This window comes from Pseudophryne corroboree, chromosome 5 (assembly GCF_028390025.1).
Source record: "Pseudophryne corroboree isolate aPseCor3 chromosome 5, aPseCor3.hap2, whole genome shotgun sequence".
Taxonomy (NCBI): domain Eukaryota; kingdom Metazoa; phylum Chordata; class Amphibia; order Anura; family Myobatrachidae; genus Pseudophryne; species Pseudophryne corroboree.
In genome coordinates this window covers 156371547-156388014 of record NC_086448.1, presented here as the reverse complement: position 1 = coordinate 156388014, position 16468 = coordinate 156371547, and positions in this window count along the sequence as shown.

The following is a 16468-nucleotide window of genomic DNA, read 5'->3' as shown; positions in this document are numbered from 1 at the left end:
TTTTCAGGGTTCGGAACCTGTGGCAAAGATACCTAATTTTTCAGGCTTCGGACCCTGTGGTAAAGAGACAACCCATTTTTCAGGCTTGGGGCCCTGTGGCAAAGAGACAACCCATTTTTCAGGCTTGGGACCTTGTGGCAAAGAGACCCCATTTTTCAGGCTTTGGACCCTGTAGTGAAGAGACCCCATTTTTCAGGGTTCGGACCCTGTGGCGTAGACAACCCATTTTTCAGGCTTGGGATCCTGTGCCAAATAGACCCCATTTTTCAGGCTTGGGATCCTGTGCCAAAGAAACCCTATTTTTCAGGCTTGGGATCCTGTGCCAAAGAAACCCCATATGTCAGGCTTGGGATCCTGCGCCAAAGAAACCCCATTTTTTACCCGTGGCTGTTATTGCATGGCTATCGGGCGTGGCCTCAAGGCGATGAGGTTACCGGTTCTTTGAGAACTGGCAGTGGCACAGCCACCATGGACCAACGCAATATTAATTTAATGTTGTAAGTTAGAAAATTTATCTTTTAGCCTTTAACAAGGTAAGCTTACAGCACTACTTCAGGCTTGGGATCCTGTAGCAAAGAAACCCCATTTTTCAGGCTTCGGAACCTGTGGCGAAGATACCCCATTTTTCAGGCTTCGGACCCTGTGGCAGAGACCCCATTTTTCAGGCTTGGGACCCTGTAGCAAAGAGACCTAATTTTTCAGGGTTCGGAACCTGTGGCAAAGATACCCCATTTTTCAGGCTTCGGACCCTGTGGTAAAGAGACAACCCATTTTTCAGGCTTGGGACCCTGTGGCAAAGAGACAACCCATTTTTCAGGCTTGGGACCCTATGGCAAAGAGACAACCCATTTTTCAGGCTTGGGACCTTGTGGCAAAGAGACCCCATTTTTCAGGCTTCGGACCCTGTAGCGAAGAGACCCCATTTTTCAGGGTTCGGACCCTGTGGCGTAGACAACCCATTTTTCAGGCTTGGGATCCTGTGCCAAAGAGACCCCATTTTTCAGGCTTGGGATCCTGTGCCAAAGAAACCCCATTTTTCAGGCTTGGGATCCTGTGCCAAAGAAACCCCATATGTCAGGCTTGGGATCCTGTGCCAAAGAAACCCCATTTTTTACCCGTGGCTGTTATTGCATGGCTATCGGGCGTGGCCTCAAGGCGATGAGGTTACCGGTTCTTTGAGAACTGGTAGTGGCACAGCCACCATGGACCAACGCAATATTAATTTTATGTTGTAAGTTAGAAAATGTATCTTTTAGCCTTTAACAAGGTAAGCTTACAGCACTACTTCAGGCTTGGTATCCTGTAGCAAAGAAACCCCATTTTTCAGGCTTCGGAACCTGTGGCGAAGATACCCCATTTTTCAGGCTTCGGACCCTGTGGCAAAGAGACCCCATTTTTCAGGCTTGGGACCCTGTAGCAAAGAGACCTAATTTTTCAGGGTTCGGAACCTGTGGCAAAGATACCCCATTTTTCAGGCTTCGGACCCTGTGGTAAAGAGACAACCCATTTTTCAGGCTTGGGACCCTGTGGCAAAGAGACAACCCATTTTTCAGGCTTGGGACCCTGTGGCAAAGAGACAACCCATTTTTCAGGCTTGGGACCTTGTGGCAAAGAGACCCCATTTTTCAGGCTTCGGAACCTGTGGCGAAGATACCCCATTTTTCAGGCTTCGGACCCTGTGGTAAAGAGACAACCCATTTTTCAGGCTTGGGACCCTGTGAAAAAAAGAGACAACCCATTTTTCAGGCTTGGGACCTTGTGGCAAAGAGACCCCATTTTTCAGGCTTCGGACCCTGTAGCGAAGAGACCCCATTTTTCAGGGTTCGGACCCTGTGGCGTAGACAACCCATTTTTCAGGCTTGGGATCCTGTGCCAAAGAGACCCCATTTTTCAGGCTTGGGATCCTGTGTCAAAGATACCCCATTTTTCAGGCTTAGGATCCTGTGCCAAAGAAACCCCATATGTCAGGCTTGGGATCCTGTGCCAAAGAAGCCCCATTTTTTACCCGTGGCTGTTATTGCATGGCTATTGGGCGTGGCCTCAAGGCGATGAGGTTACCTGTTCTTTGAGAACTGGTAGTGGCACAGCCACCATGGACCAACGCAATATTAATTTTATGTTGTAAGTTAGAAAATGTATATTTTAGCCTTTAACAAGGTAAGCTTACAGCACTACTTCAGGCTTGGGATCCTGTTGCAAAGAAACCCCATTTTTCAGGCTTCGGAACCTGTGGCGAAGATACCCCATTTTTCAAGCTTCGGAACCTGTGGCAAAGAGACCCCATTTTTCAGGCTTCGGACCCTGTGGCAAAGAGACAACCCATTTTTCAGGCTTGGGACCCTGTGGCAAAGAGACAACCCCTTTTTCAGGCTTGGTACCCTGTGGCAAAGAGACCCCATTTTTCAGGCTTGGTACCCTGTGGCAAAGAGACCCCATTTTTCAGGGTTCGGACCCTGTGGCGAAGACAACCCATTTTTCAGGCATGGGATCCTGTGGCAAAGAGACCCCAATTTTCAGGCTTGGGATCCTGTGGCAAAGAGACCCCATTTTTCAGGGTTCGGACCCTGTAGCGAAGAGAACCCATTTTTCAGGGTTCGGACCCTGTGGCGAAGACAACCCATTTTTCAGGCTTGGGATCCTGTGCCAAAGAGACCCCATTTTCCATGCTTGGGATCCTGTGCCAAAGAAACCCCATGTGTCAGGCTTGGGATCCTGTGCCAAAGAAACCCCATTTTTTACCCGTGGCTGTTATTGCATGGCTATCGGGCGTGGCCTCAAGGCAATGAGGTTACCGGTTCTTTGAGAACTGGTAGTGGCACAGCCACCATGGACCAATGCAATATTAATTTTATGTTGTAAGTTAGAAAATGTATCTTTTAGCCTTTAACAAGGTAAGCTTACAGCACTACTTCAGGCTTGGGATCCTGTAGCAAAGAAACCCCATTTTTCAGGCTTCGGAACCTGTGGCGAAGATACCCCATTTTTCAGGCTTCGGACCCTGTGGCAAAGAGACCCCATTTTTCAGGCTTGGGACCCTGTAGCAAAGAGACCTAATTTTTCAGGGTTCGGAACCTGTGGCAAAGATACCCCATTTTTCAGGCTTCGGACCCTGTGGTAAAGAGACAACCCATTTTTCAGGCTTGGGACCCTGTGGCAAAGAGACAACCTATTTTTCAGGCTTGGGACCTTGTGGCAAAGAGACCCCATTTTTCAGGCTTCGGACCCTGTAGCGAAGAGACCCCATTTTTCAGGGTTCGGACCCTGTGGCGTAGACAACCCATTTTTCAGGCTTGGGATCCTGTGCCAAAGAGACCCCATTTTTCAGGCTTGGGATCCTGTGCCAAAGAAACCCCATTTTTCAGGCTTGAGATCCTGTGCCAAGAAACCCCATATGTCAGGCTTGGGATCCTGTGCCAAAGAAACCCCATTTTTTACCCATGGCTGTTATTGCATGGCTATCGGGCGTGGCCTCAAGGCGATGAGGTTACCGGTTCTTTGAGAACTGGTAGTGGCACAGCCACCATGGACCAACGCAATATTAATTTTATGTTGTAAGTTAGAAAATGTATCTTTTAGCCTTTAACAAGGTAAGCTTACAGCACTACTTCAGGCTTGGGATCCTGTAGCAAAGAAACCCCATTTTTCAGGCTTCGGAACCTGTGGCGAAGATACCCCATTTTTCAGGCTTCGGACCCTGTGGCAAAGAGACCCCATTTTTCAGGCTACGGACCCTGTGGTAAAGAGACAACCCATTTTTCAGGCTTGGGACCCTGTGGCAAAGAGACAACCCATTTTTTAGGCTTGGGACCTTGTGGCAAAGCGACCCCATTTTTCAGGCTTCGGACCCTGTAGCGAAGAGACCCCATTTTTCAGGGTTCGGACCCTGTGGCGTAGACAACCTATTTTTCAGGCTTGGGATCCTGTGCCAAAGAGACCCCATTTTTCAGGCTTGGGATCCTGTGCCAAAGAAACCCCATTTTTCAGGCTTGGGATCCTGTGCCAAAGAAACCCCATATGTCAGGCTTGGGATCCTGTGCCAAAGAAACCCAATTTTTTACCCGTGGCTGTTATTGCATGGCTATCGGGCGTGGCCTCAAGGCGATGAGGTTACCGGTTCTTTGAGAACTGGTAGTGGCACAGCCACCATGGACCAACGCAATATTAATTTTATGTTGTAAGTTAGAAAATGTATCTTTTAGCCTTTAACAAGGTAAGCTTACAGCACTACTTCAGGCTTGGGATCCTGTAGCAAAGAAACCCCATTTTTCAGGCTTCGGAACCTGTGGCGAAGATACCCCATTTTTCAGGCTTCGGACCCTGTGGCAAAGAGACCCCATTTTTCAGGCTTGGGACCCTGTGGCAAAGAGACCTCATTTTTCAGGGTTCGGAACCTGTGGCAAAGATACCCCATTTTTCAGGCTTCGGACCCTGTGGCAAAGAGACAACTCATTTTTCAGGCTTGGTACCCTGTGGCAAAGAGACCCCAATTTTCAGGCTTGGGATCCTGTGGCAAAGAGACCCCATTTTTCAGGGTTCGGACCCTGTAGCGAAGAGACCCCATTTTTCAGGGTTCGGACCCTGTGGCGAAGACAACCCATTTTTCAGGCTTGGGATCCTGTGCCAAAGAGACCCCATTTTCCAGGCTTGGGATCCTGTGCCAAAGAAACCCCATTTTTCAGGCTTGGGATCCTGTGCCAATGAAACCCCATATGTCAGGCTTGGGATCCTGTGCCAAAGAAACCCCATTTTTACCCGTGGCTGTTATTGCATGGCTATCGGGCGTGGCCTCAAGGCGATGAGGTTACCGGTTCTTTGAGAACTGGTAGTGGCACAGCCACCTTGGACCAACGCAATATTAATTTTATGTTGTAAGTTAGAAAATGTATATTTTTAGCCTTTAACAAGGTAAGCTTACAGCACTACTTCAGGCTTGGGATCCTGTTGCAAAGAAACCCCATTTTTCAGGCTTCGGAACCTGTGGCGAAGATACCCCATTTTTCAAGCTTCGGAACCTGTGGCAAAGAGACCCCATTTTTCAGGCTTCGGACCCTGTGGCAAAGAGACCCCATTTTTCAAGCATGGGACCCTGTGGCAGAGAGACCTAATTTTAAGGGTACGGAACCTGTGGCAAAGATACCCCATTTTTCAGGCTTCGGACCCTGTGGCAAAGAGACAACCCCTTTTTCAGGCTTGGTACCCTGTGGCAAAGAGACCCCATTTTTCAGGCTTGGTACCCTGTGGCAAAGAGACCCAATTTTTCAGGGTTCGGACCCTGTGGCGAAGACAACCCATTTTTCAGGCTTGGGATCCTGTGGCAAAGAGACCCCAATTTTCAGGCTTGGGATCCTGTGGCAAAGAGACCCCATTTTTCAGGGTTCGGACCCTGTAGCGAAGAGACCCCATTTTTCAGGGTTCAGACCCTGTGGCGAAGACAACCCATTTTTCAGGCTTGGGATCCTGTGCCAAAGAGACCCCATTTTCCAGGCTTGGGATCCTGTGCCAAAGAAACCCCATTTTTCAGGCTTGGGATCCTGTGCCAAAGAAACCCCATGTGTCAGGCTTGGGATCCTGTGCCAAAGAAACCCTATTTTTTACCCGTGGCTGTTATTGCATGGCTATTGGGCGTGGCCTCAAGGCGATGAGGTTACCGGTTCTTTGAGAACTGGTAGTGGCACAGCCACCATGGACCAACGCAATATTAATTTTATGTTGTAAGTTAGAAAATGTATCTTTTAGCCTTTAACAAGGTAAGCTTACAGCACTACTTCAGGCTTGGGATCCTGTAGCAAAGAAACCCCATTTTTCAGGCTTCGGAACCTGTGGCGAAGATACCCCATTTTTCAGGCTTCGGACCCTGTGGCAAAGAGACCTCATTTTTCAGGCTTGGGACCCTTTAGCAAAGAGACCTAATTTTTCAGGGTTCGGAACCTGTGGCAAAGATACCCCATTTTTCAGGCTTCGGACCCTGTGGTAAAGAGACAACCCATTTTTCAGGCTTGGGGCCCTGTGGCAAAGAGACAACCCATTTTTCAGGCTTGGGACCTTGTGGCAAAGAGACCCCATTTTTCAGGCTTCGGACCCTGTAGCGAAGAGACCCCATTTTTCAGGGTTCGGACCCTGTGGCGTAGACAACCCATTTTTCAGGCTTGGGATCCTGTGCCAAATAGACCCCATTTTTCAGGCTTGGGATCCTGTGCCAAAGAAACCCTATTTTTCAGGCTTGGGATCCTGTGCCAAAGAAACCCCATATGTCAGGCTTGGGATCCTGCGCCAAAGAAACCCCATTTTTTACCCGTGGCTGTTATTGCATGGCTATCGGGCGTGGCCTCAAGGCGATGAGGTTACCGGTTCTTTGAGAACTGGCAGTGGCACAGCCACCATGGACCAACGCAATATTAATTTAATGTTGTAAGTTAGAAAATGTATCTTTTAGCCTTTAACAAGGTAAGCTTACAGCACTACTTCAGGCTTTGGATCCTGTAGCAAAGAAACCCCATTTTTCAGGCTTCGGAACCTGTGGCGAAGATACCCCATTTTTCAGGCTTCGGACCCTGTGGCAGAGACCCCATTTTTCAGGCTTGGGACCCTGTAGCAAAGAGACCTAATTTTTCAGGGTTCGGAACCTGTGGCAAAGATACCCCATTTTTCAGGCTTCGGACCCTGTGGTAAAGAGACAACCCATTTTTCAGGCTTGGGATCCTGTGGCAAAGAGACCCCAATTTTCAGGCTTGGGATCCTGTGGCAAAGAGACCCCATTTTTCAGGGTTCGGACCCTGTAGCGAAGAGACCCCATTTTTCAGGGTTCAGACCCTGTGGCGAAGACAACCCATTTTTCAGGCTTGGGATCCTGTGCCAAAGAGACCCCATTTTCCAGGCTTGGGATCCGGTGCCAAAGAAACCCCATTTTTCAGGCTTGGGATCCTGTGCCAAAGAAACCCCATATGTCAGGCTTGGGATCCTGTGCCAAAGAAACCCAATTTTTTACCCGTGGCTGTTATTGCATGGCTATCGGGCGTGGCCTCAAGGCGATGAGGTTACCGGTTCTTTGAGAACTGGTAGTGGCACAGCCACAATGGACCAACGCAATATTAATTTTATGTTGTAAGTTAGAAAATGTATCTTTTAGCCTTTAACAAGGTAAGCTTACAGCACTACTTCAGGCTTGGGATCCTGTAGCAAAGAAACCCCATTTTTCAGGCTTCGGAACCTGTGGCGAAGATACCCCATTTTTCAGGCTTCGGACCCTGTGGCAAAGAGACCCCATTTTTCAGGCTTGGGACCCTGTGGCAAAGAGACCTCATTTTTCAGGGTTCGGAACCTGTGGCAAAGATACCCCATTTTTCAGGTTTCGGACCCTGTGGCAAAGAGACAACCCATTTTTCAGGCTTGGTACCCTGTGGCAAAGAGACCCCAATTTTCAGGCTTGGGATCCTGTGGCAAAGAGACCCCATTTTTCAGGGTTCGGACCCTGTAGCGAAGAGACCCCATTTTTCAGGGTTCGGACCCTGTGGCGTAGACAACCCATTTTTCAGGCTTGGGATCCTGTGCCAAATAGACCCCATTTTTCAGGCTTGGGATCCTGTGCCAAAGAAACCCTATTTTTCAGGCTTGGGATCCTGTGCCAAAGAAACCCCATATGTCAGGCTTGGGATCCTGCGCCAAAGAAACCCCATTTTTTACCCGTGGCTGTTATTGCATGGCTATCGGGCGTGGCCTCAAGGCGATGAGGTTACCGGTTCTTTGAGAACTGGCAGTGGCACAGCCACCATGGACCAACGCAATATTAATTTAATGTTGTAAGTTAGAAAATGTATCTTTTAGCCTTTAACAAGGTAAGCTTACAGCACTACTTCAGGCTTGGGATCCTGTAGCAAAGAAACCCCATTTTTCAGGCTTCGGAACCTGTGGCGAAGATACCCCATTTTTCAGGCTTCGGACCCTGTGGCAGAGACCCCATTTTTCAGGCTTGGGACCCTGTAGCAAAGAGACCTAATTTTTCAGGGTTCGGAACCTGTGGCAAAGATACCCCATTTTTCAGGCTTCGGACCCTGTGGTAAAGAGACAACCCATTTTTCAGGCTTGGGACCCTGTGGTAAAGAGACAACTCATTTTTCAGGCTTGGGACCCTATGGCAAAGAGACAACCCATTTTTCAGGCTTGGGACCTTGTGGCAAAGAGACCCCATTTTTCAGGCTTCGGACCCTGTAGCGAAGAGACCCCATTTTTCAGGGTTCGGACCCTGTGGCGTAGACAACCCATTTTTCAGGCTTGGGATCCTGTGCCAAAGAGACCCCATTTTTCAGGCTTGGGATCCTGTGCCAAAGAAACCCCATTTTTCAGGCTTGGGATCCTGTGCCAAAGAAACCCCATATGTCAGGCTTGGGATCCTGTGCCAAAGAAACCCCATTTTTTACCCGTGGCTGTTATTGCATGGCTATCGGGCGTGGCCTCAAGGCGATGAGGTTACCGGTTCTTTGAGAACTGGTAGTGGCACAGCCACCATGGACCAACGCAATATTAATTTTATGTTGTAAGTTAGAAAATGTATCTTTTAGCCTTTAACAAGGTAAGCTTACAGCACTACTTCAGGCTTGGTATCCTGTAGCAAAGAAACCCCATTTTTCAGGCTTCGGAACCTGTGGCGAAGATACCCCATTTTTCAGGCTTCGGACCCTGTGGCAAAGAGACCCCATTTTTCAGGCTTGGGACCCTTTAGCAAAGAGACCTAATTTTTCAGGGTTCGGAACCTGTGGCAAAGATACCCCATTTTTCAGGCTTCGGACCCTGTGGTAAAGAGACAACCCATTTTTCAGGCTTGGGGCCCTGTGGCAAAGAGACAACCCATTTTTCAGGCTTGGGACCTTGTGGCAAAGAGACCCCATTTTTCAGGCTTCGGACCCTGTAGCGAAGAGACCCCATTTTTCAGGATTCGGACCCTGTGGCGTAGACAACCCATTTTTCAGGCTTGGGATCCTGTGCCAAATAGACCCCATTTTTCAGGCTTGGGATCCTGTGCCAAAGAAACCCTATTTTTCAGGCTTGGGATCCTGTGCCAAAGAAACCCCATATGTCAGGCTTGGGATCCTGTGCCAAAGAAACCCCATTTTTTACCCGTGGCTGTTATTGCATGGCTATCGGGCGTGGCCTCAAGGCGATGAGGTTACCGGTTCTTTGAGAACTGGCAGTGGGACAGCCACCATGGACCAACGCAATATTAATTTAATGTTGTAAGTTAGAAAATGTATCTTTTAGCCTTTAACAAGGTAAGCTTACAGCACTACTTCAGGCTTGGGATCCTGTAGCAAAGAAACCCCATTTTTCAGGCTTCGGAACCTGTGGCGAAGATACCCCATTTTTCAGGCTTCGGACCCTGTGGCAGAGACCCCATTTTTCAGGCTTGGGACCCTGTAGCAAAGAGACCTAATTTTTCAGGGTTCGGAACCTGTGGCAAAGATACCCCATTTTTCAGGCTTCGGACCCTGTGGTAAAGAGACAACCTATTTTTCAGGCTTGGGACCCTGTGGTAAAGAGACAACCCATTTTTCAGGCTTGGGACCCTATGGCAAAGAGACAACCCATTTTTCAGGCTTGGGACCTTGTGGCAAAGAGACCCCATTTTTCAGGCTTCGGACCCTGTAGCGAAGAGACCCCATTTTTCAGGGTTCGGACCCTGTGGCGTAGACAACCCATTTTTCAGGCTTGGGATCCTGTGCCAAAGAGACCCCATTTTTCAGGCTTGGGATCCTGTGCCAAAGAAACCCCATTTTTCAGGCTTGGGATCCTGTGCCAAAGAAACCCCATATGTCAGGCTTGGGATCCTGTGCCAAAGAAACCCCATTTTTTACCCGTGGCTGTTATTGCATGGCTATCGGGCGTGGCCTCAAGGCGATGAGGTTACCGGTTCTTTGAGAACTGGTAGTGGCACAGCCACCATGGACCAACGCAATATTAATTTTATGTTGTAAGTTAGAAAATGTATCTTTTAGCCTTTAACAAGGTAAGCTTACAGCACTACTTCAGGCTTGGTATCCTGTAGCAAAGAAACTAGAGATGAGCGGGTTCGGTTTCTCTGAATCCGAACCCGCCAGAACTTCATGTTTTTTTTCACGGGTCCGAGCGACTCGGATCTTCCCGCCTTGCTCGGTTAACCCGAGCACGCCCGAACGTCATCATGACGCTGTCGGATTCTCGCGAGGCTCGGATTCTATCGCGAGACTCGGATTCTATATAAGGAGCCGCGCGTCGCCGCCATTTTCACACGTGCATTGAGATTGATAGGGAGAGGACGTGGCTGGCGTCCTCTCCGTTTAGACACTTGATTTACTAATTTTGGGGAGCATTAGGAGTACTCAGTAGTGTACAGTGCAGAGTTTTGCTGATAGTGACCAGTGACCACCACTTTTATTTATAATCCGTTCTCTGCCTGAAAAAAGCGATACACAGCACACAGTGACTCAGTCACATACATACCATATCTGTGTGCACTGCTCAGGCTCAGGCCAGTGTGCTGCATCATCTATATATATTATATATCTGTCTGACTGCTCAGCTCACACAGCTTATAATTGTGGGGGAGACTGGGGAGCACTACTGCAGTGCCAGTTATAGGTTATAGCAGGAGCCAGGAGTACATAATATTATATTAAAATTAAACAGTGCACACTTTTGCTGCAGGAGTGCCACTGCCAGTGTGACTAGTGACCAGTGACCTGACCACCAGTATATAATATTAGTAGTATACTATCTCTTTATCAACCAGTCTATATTAGCAGCAGACACAGTACAGTGCGGTAGTTCACGGCTGTGGCTACCTCTGTGTCGGCACTCGGCAGCCCGTCCATAATTGTATATACCAGTGACCTAACCATGGTTTTTTTTTCTTTCTTTATACATACATACTAGTTACGAGTATACTATCTCTTTATCAACCAGTCTATATATTAGCAGCAGACACAGTACAGTGCGGTAGTTCACGGCTGTGGCTACCTCTGTGTCGGCACTCGGCAGCCCGTCCATAATTGTATATACCACCTAACCGTGGTTTTTTTTTCTTTCTTTATACATACATACTAGTTACGAGTATACTATCTCTTTATCAACCAGTCTATATATTAGCAGCAGACACAGTACAGTGCGGTAGTTCACGGCTGTGGCTACCTCTGTGTCGGCACTCGGCAGCCCGTCCATAATTGTATATACCACCTAACCGTGGTTTTTTTTTCTTTCTTTATACATACATACTAGTTACGAGTATACTATCTCTTTATCAACCAGTCTATATTAGCAGCAGACACAGTACAGTGCGGTAGTTCACGGCTGTGGCTACCTCTGTGTCGGCACTCGGCAGCCCGTCCATAATTGTATATACCAGTGACCTAACCGTGGTTTTTTTTTCTTTCTTTATACATACATACTAGTTACGAGTATACTATCTCTTTATCAACCAGTCTATATATTAGCAGCAGACACAGTACAGTGCGGTAGTTCACGGCTGTGGCTACCTCTGTGTCGGCACTCGGCAGCCCGTCCATAATTGTATATACCACCTAACCGTGGTTTTTTTTTCTTTCTTTATACATACATACTAGTTACGAGTATACTATCTCTTTATCAACCAGTCTATATATTAGCAGCAGACACAGTACAGTGCGGTAGTTCACGGCTGTGGCTACCTCTGTGTCGGCACTCGGCAGCCCGTCCATAATTGTATATACCACCTAACCGTGGTTTTTTTTTCTTTCTTTATACATACATACTAGTTACGAGTATACTATCTCTTTATCAACCAGTCTATATTAGCAGCAGACACAGTACAGTGCGGTAGTTCACGGCTGTGGCTACCTCTGTGTCGGCACTCGGCAGCCCGTCCATAATTGTATATACCACCTAACCGTGGTTTTTTTTTCTTTCTTTATACATACATACTAGTTACGAGTATACTATCTCTTTATCAACCAGTCTATATATTAGCAGCAGACACAGTACAGTGCGGTAGTTCACGGCTGTGGCTACCTCTGTGTCGGCACTCGGCAGCCCGTCCATAATTGTATATACCACCTAACCGTGGTTTTTTTTTCTTTCTTTATACATACATACTAGTTACGAGTATACTATCTCTTTATCAACCAGTCTATATATTAGCAGCAGACACAGTACAGTGCGGTAGTTCACGGCTGTGGCTACCTCTGTGTCGGCACTCGGCAGCCCGTCCATAATTGTATATACCACCTAACCGTGGTTTTTTTTTCTTTCTTTATACATACATACTAGTTACGAGTATACTATCTCTTTATCAACCAGTCTATATTAGCAGCAGACACAGTACAGTGCGGTAGTTCACGGCTGTGGCTACCTCTGTGTCGGCACTCGGCAGCCCGTCCATAATTGTATATACCACCTAACCGTGGTTTTTTTTTCTTTCTTTATACATACATACTAGTTACGAGTATACTATCTCTTTATCAACCAGTCTATATTAGCAGCAGACACAGTACAGTGCGGTAGTTCACGGCTGTGGCTACCTCTGTGTCGGCACTCGGCAGCCCGTCCATAATTGTATATACCACCTAACCGTGGTTTTTTTTTCTTTCTTTATACATACATACTAGTTACGAGTATACTATCTCTTTATCAACCAGTCTATATTAGCAGCAGACACAGTACAGTGCGGTAGTTCACGGCTGTGGCTACCTCTGTGTCGGCACTCGGCAGCTAGGCCACTAGGGTCGCTAATCTTACTCACACAGCTACCTCATTGCGCCTCTTTTTTTCTTTGCGTCATGTGCTGTTTGGGGAGGGTTTTTTGGAAGGGCCATCCTGCGTGACACTGCAGTGCCACTCCTAGATGGGCCCGGTGTTTGTGTCGGCCACTAGGGTCGCTAATCTTACTCACACAGCTACCTCATTGCGCCTCTTTTTTTCTTTGCGTCATGTGCTGTTTGGGGAGGGTTTTTTGGAAGGGACATCCTGCGTGACACTGCAGTGCCACTCCTAGATGGGCCCGGTGTTTGTGTCGGCCACTAGGGTCGCTTATCTTACTCACACAGCGACCTCGGTGCAAATTTTAGGACTAAAAATAATATTGTGAGGTGTGAGGTATTCAGAATAGACTGAAAATGAGTGTAAATTATGGTTTTTGAGGTTAATAATACTTTGGGATCAAAATGACCCCCAAATTCTATGATTTAAGCTGTTTTTTAGTGTTTTTGGAAAAAAACACCCGAATCCAAAACACACCCGAATCCGACAAAAATAATTCGGTGAGGTTTTGCCAAAACGCGTTCGAACCCAAAACACGGCCGCGGAACCGAACCCAAAACCAAAACACAAAACCCGAAAAATTTCAGGCGCTCATCTCTAAAAGAAACCCCATTTTTCAGGCTTCGGAACCTGTGGCGAAGATACCCCATTTTTCAGGCTTCGGACCCTGTGGCAAAGAGACCCCATTTTTCAGGCTTGGGACCCTGTAGCAAAGAGACCTAATTTTTCAGGGTTCGGAACCTGTGGCAAAGATACCCCATTTTTCAGGCTTCGGACCCTGTGGTAAAGAGACAACCCATTTTTCAGGCTTGGGACCCTGTGGCAAAGAGACAACCCATTTTTCAGGCTTGGGACCCTGTGGCAAAGAGACAACCCATTTTTCAGGCTTGGGACCTTGTGGCAAAGAGACCCCATTTTTCAGGCTTCGGAACCTGTGGCGAAGATATCCCATTTTTCAAGCTTCGGAACCTGTGGCAAAGAGAACCCATTTTTCAGGCTTGGGATCCTGTGCCAAAGAAACCCCATATGTCAGGCTTGGGATCCTGTGCCAAAGAAACCCCATTTTTTACCCGTGGCTGTTATTGCATGGCTATCGGGCGTGGCCTCAAGGCGATGAGGTTACCGGTTCTTTGAGAACTGGTAGTGGCACAGCCACCATGGACCAACGCAATATTAATTTTATGTTGTAAGTTAGAAAATGTATCTTTTAGCCTTTAACAAGGTAAGCTTACAGCACTACTTCAGGCTTGGGATCCTGTAGCAAAGAAACCCCATTTTTCAAACTTCGGAACCTGTGGCGAAGATACCCCATTTTTCAGGCATCGGACCCTGTGGCAAAGAGACCCCATTTTTCAGGCTTGGGACCCTGTAGCAAAGAGACCTAATTTTTCAGGGTTCGGAACCTGTGGCAAAGATACCCCATTTTTCAGGCTTCGGACCCTGTGGTAAAGAGACAACCCATTTTTCAGGCTTGGGACCCTGTGGCAAAGAGACAACCCATTTTTCAGGCTTGGGACCTTGTGGCAAAGAGACCCCATTTTTCAGGCTTCGGACCCTGTAGCGAAGAGACCCCATTTTTCAGGGTTCGGACCCTGTGGCGTAGACAACCCATTTTTCAGGCTTGGGATCCTGTGCCAAAGAGACCCCATTTTTCAGGCTTGGGATCCTGTGGCAAAGAAACCCCATTTTTCAGGCTTAGGATCCTGTGCCAAAGAAACCCCATATGTCAGGCTTGGGATCCTGTGCCAAAGAAACCCCATTTTTTTAGAGATGAGCGCCTGAAATTTTTTGGGTTTTGTGTTTTGGTTTTGAGTTCGGTTCCGCGGCCGTGTTTTGGGTTCGAACGCGTTTTGGCAAAACCTCACCGAATGTTTTTTGTCGGATTCGGGTGTGTTTTGGATTCGGGTGTTTTTTTCAAAAAACACTAAAAAACAGCTTAAATCATAGAATTTGGGGGTCATTTTGATCCCAAAGTATTATTAACCTCAAAAACCATAATTTACACTCATTTTCAGTCTATTCTGAATACCTCACACCTCACAATATTATTTTTAGTCCTAAAATTTGCACCGAGGTCGCTGTGTGAGTAAGATAAGCGACCCTAGTGGCCGACACAAACACCGGGCCCATCTAGGAGTGGCACTGCAGTGTCACGCAGGATGTCCCTTCCAAAAAACCCTCCCCAAACAGCACATGACGCAAAGAAAAAAAGAGGCGCAATGAGGTAGCTGTGTGAGTAAGATTAGCGACCCTAGTGGCCGACACAAACACCGGGCCCATCTAGGAGTGGCACTGCAGTGTCACGCAGGATGGCCCTTCCAAAAAACCCTCCCCAAACAGCACATGACGCAAAGAAAAAAAGAGGCGCAATGAGGTAGCTGTGTGAGTAAGATTAGCGACCCTTGTGGCCGACACAAACACCGGGCCCATCTAGGAGTGGCACTGCAGTGTCACGCAGGATGTCACTTCCAAAAAACCCTCCCCAAACAGCACATGACGCAAAGAAAAAAAGAGGCGCAATGAGGTAGCTGTGTGAGTAAGATTAGCGACCCTAGTGGCCGACACAAACACCGGGCCCATCTAGGAGTGGCACTGCAGTGTCACGCAGGATGTCCCTTCCAAAAAACCCTCCCCAAACAGCACATGACGCAAAGAAAAAAGAGGCGCAATGAGGTAGCTGACTGTGTGAGTAAGATTAGCGACCCTAGTGGCCGACACAAACACCGGGCCCATTTAGGAGTGGCACTGCAGTGTCACGCAGGATGTCCCTTCCAAAAAACCCTCCCCAATCAGCACATGATGCAAAGAAAAAGAAAAGAAAAAAGAGGTGCAAGATGGAATTGTCCTTGGGCCCTCCCACCCACCCTTATGTTGTATAAACAAAACAGGACATGCACACTTTAACCAACCCATCATTTCAGTGACAGGGTCTGCCACACGACTGTGACTGAAATGACGGGTTGGTTTGGACCCCCCCAAAAAAGAAGCAATTAATCTCTCCTTGCACAAACTGGCTCTACAGAGGCAAGATGTCCATCTCATCATCACCCTCCGATATATCACCGTGTACATCCCCCTCCTCACAGATTATCAATTCGTCCCCACTGGAATCCACCATCTCAGCTCCCTGTGTACTTTGTGGAGGCAATTGCTGCTGGTCAATGTCTCCGCGGAGGAATTGATTATAATTCATTTTAATGAACATCATCTTCTCCACATTTTCTGGATGTAACCTCGTACGCCGATTGCTGACAAGGTGAGCGGCGGCACTAAACACTCTTTCGGAGTACACACTTGTGGGAGGGCAACTTAGGTAGAATAAAGCCAGTTTGTGCAAGGGCCTCCAAATTGCCTCTTTTTCCTGCCAGTATAAGTACGGACTGTGTGACGTGCCTACTTGGATGCGGTCACTCATATAATCCTCCACCATTCTATCAATGTTGAGAGAATCATATGCAGTGACAGTAGACGACATGTCCGTAATCGTTGTCAGGTCCTTCAGTCCGGACCAGATGTCAGCATCAGCAGTCGCTCCAGACTGCCCTGCATCACCGCCAGCGGGTGGGCTCGGAATTCTGAGCCTTTTCCTCGCACCCCCAGTTGCGGGAGAATGTGAAGGAGGAGATGTTGACAGGTCGCGTTCCGCTTGACTTGACACTTTTGTCACCAGCAGGTCTTTCAACCCCAGCAGACTTGTGTCTGCCGGAAA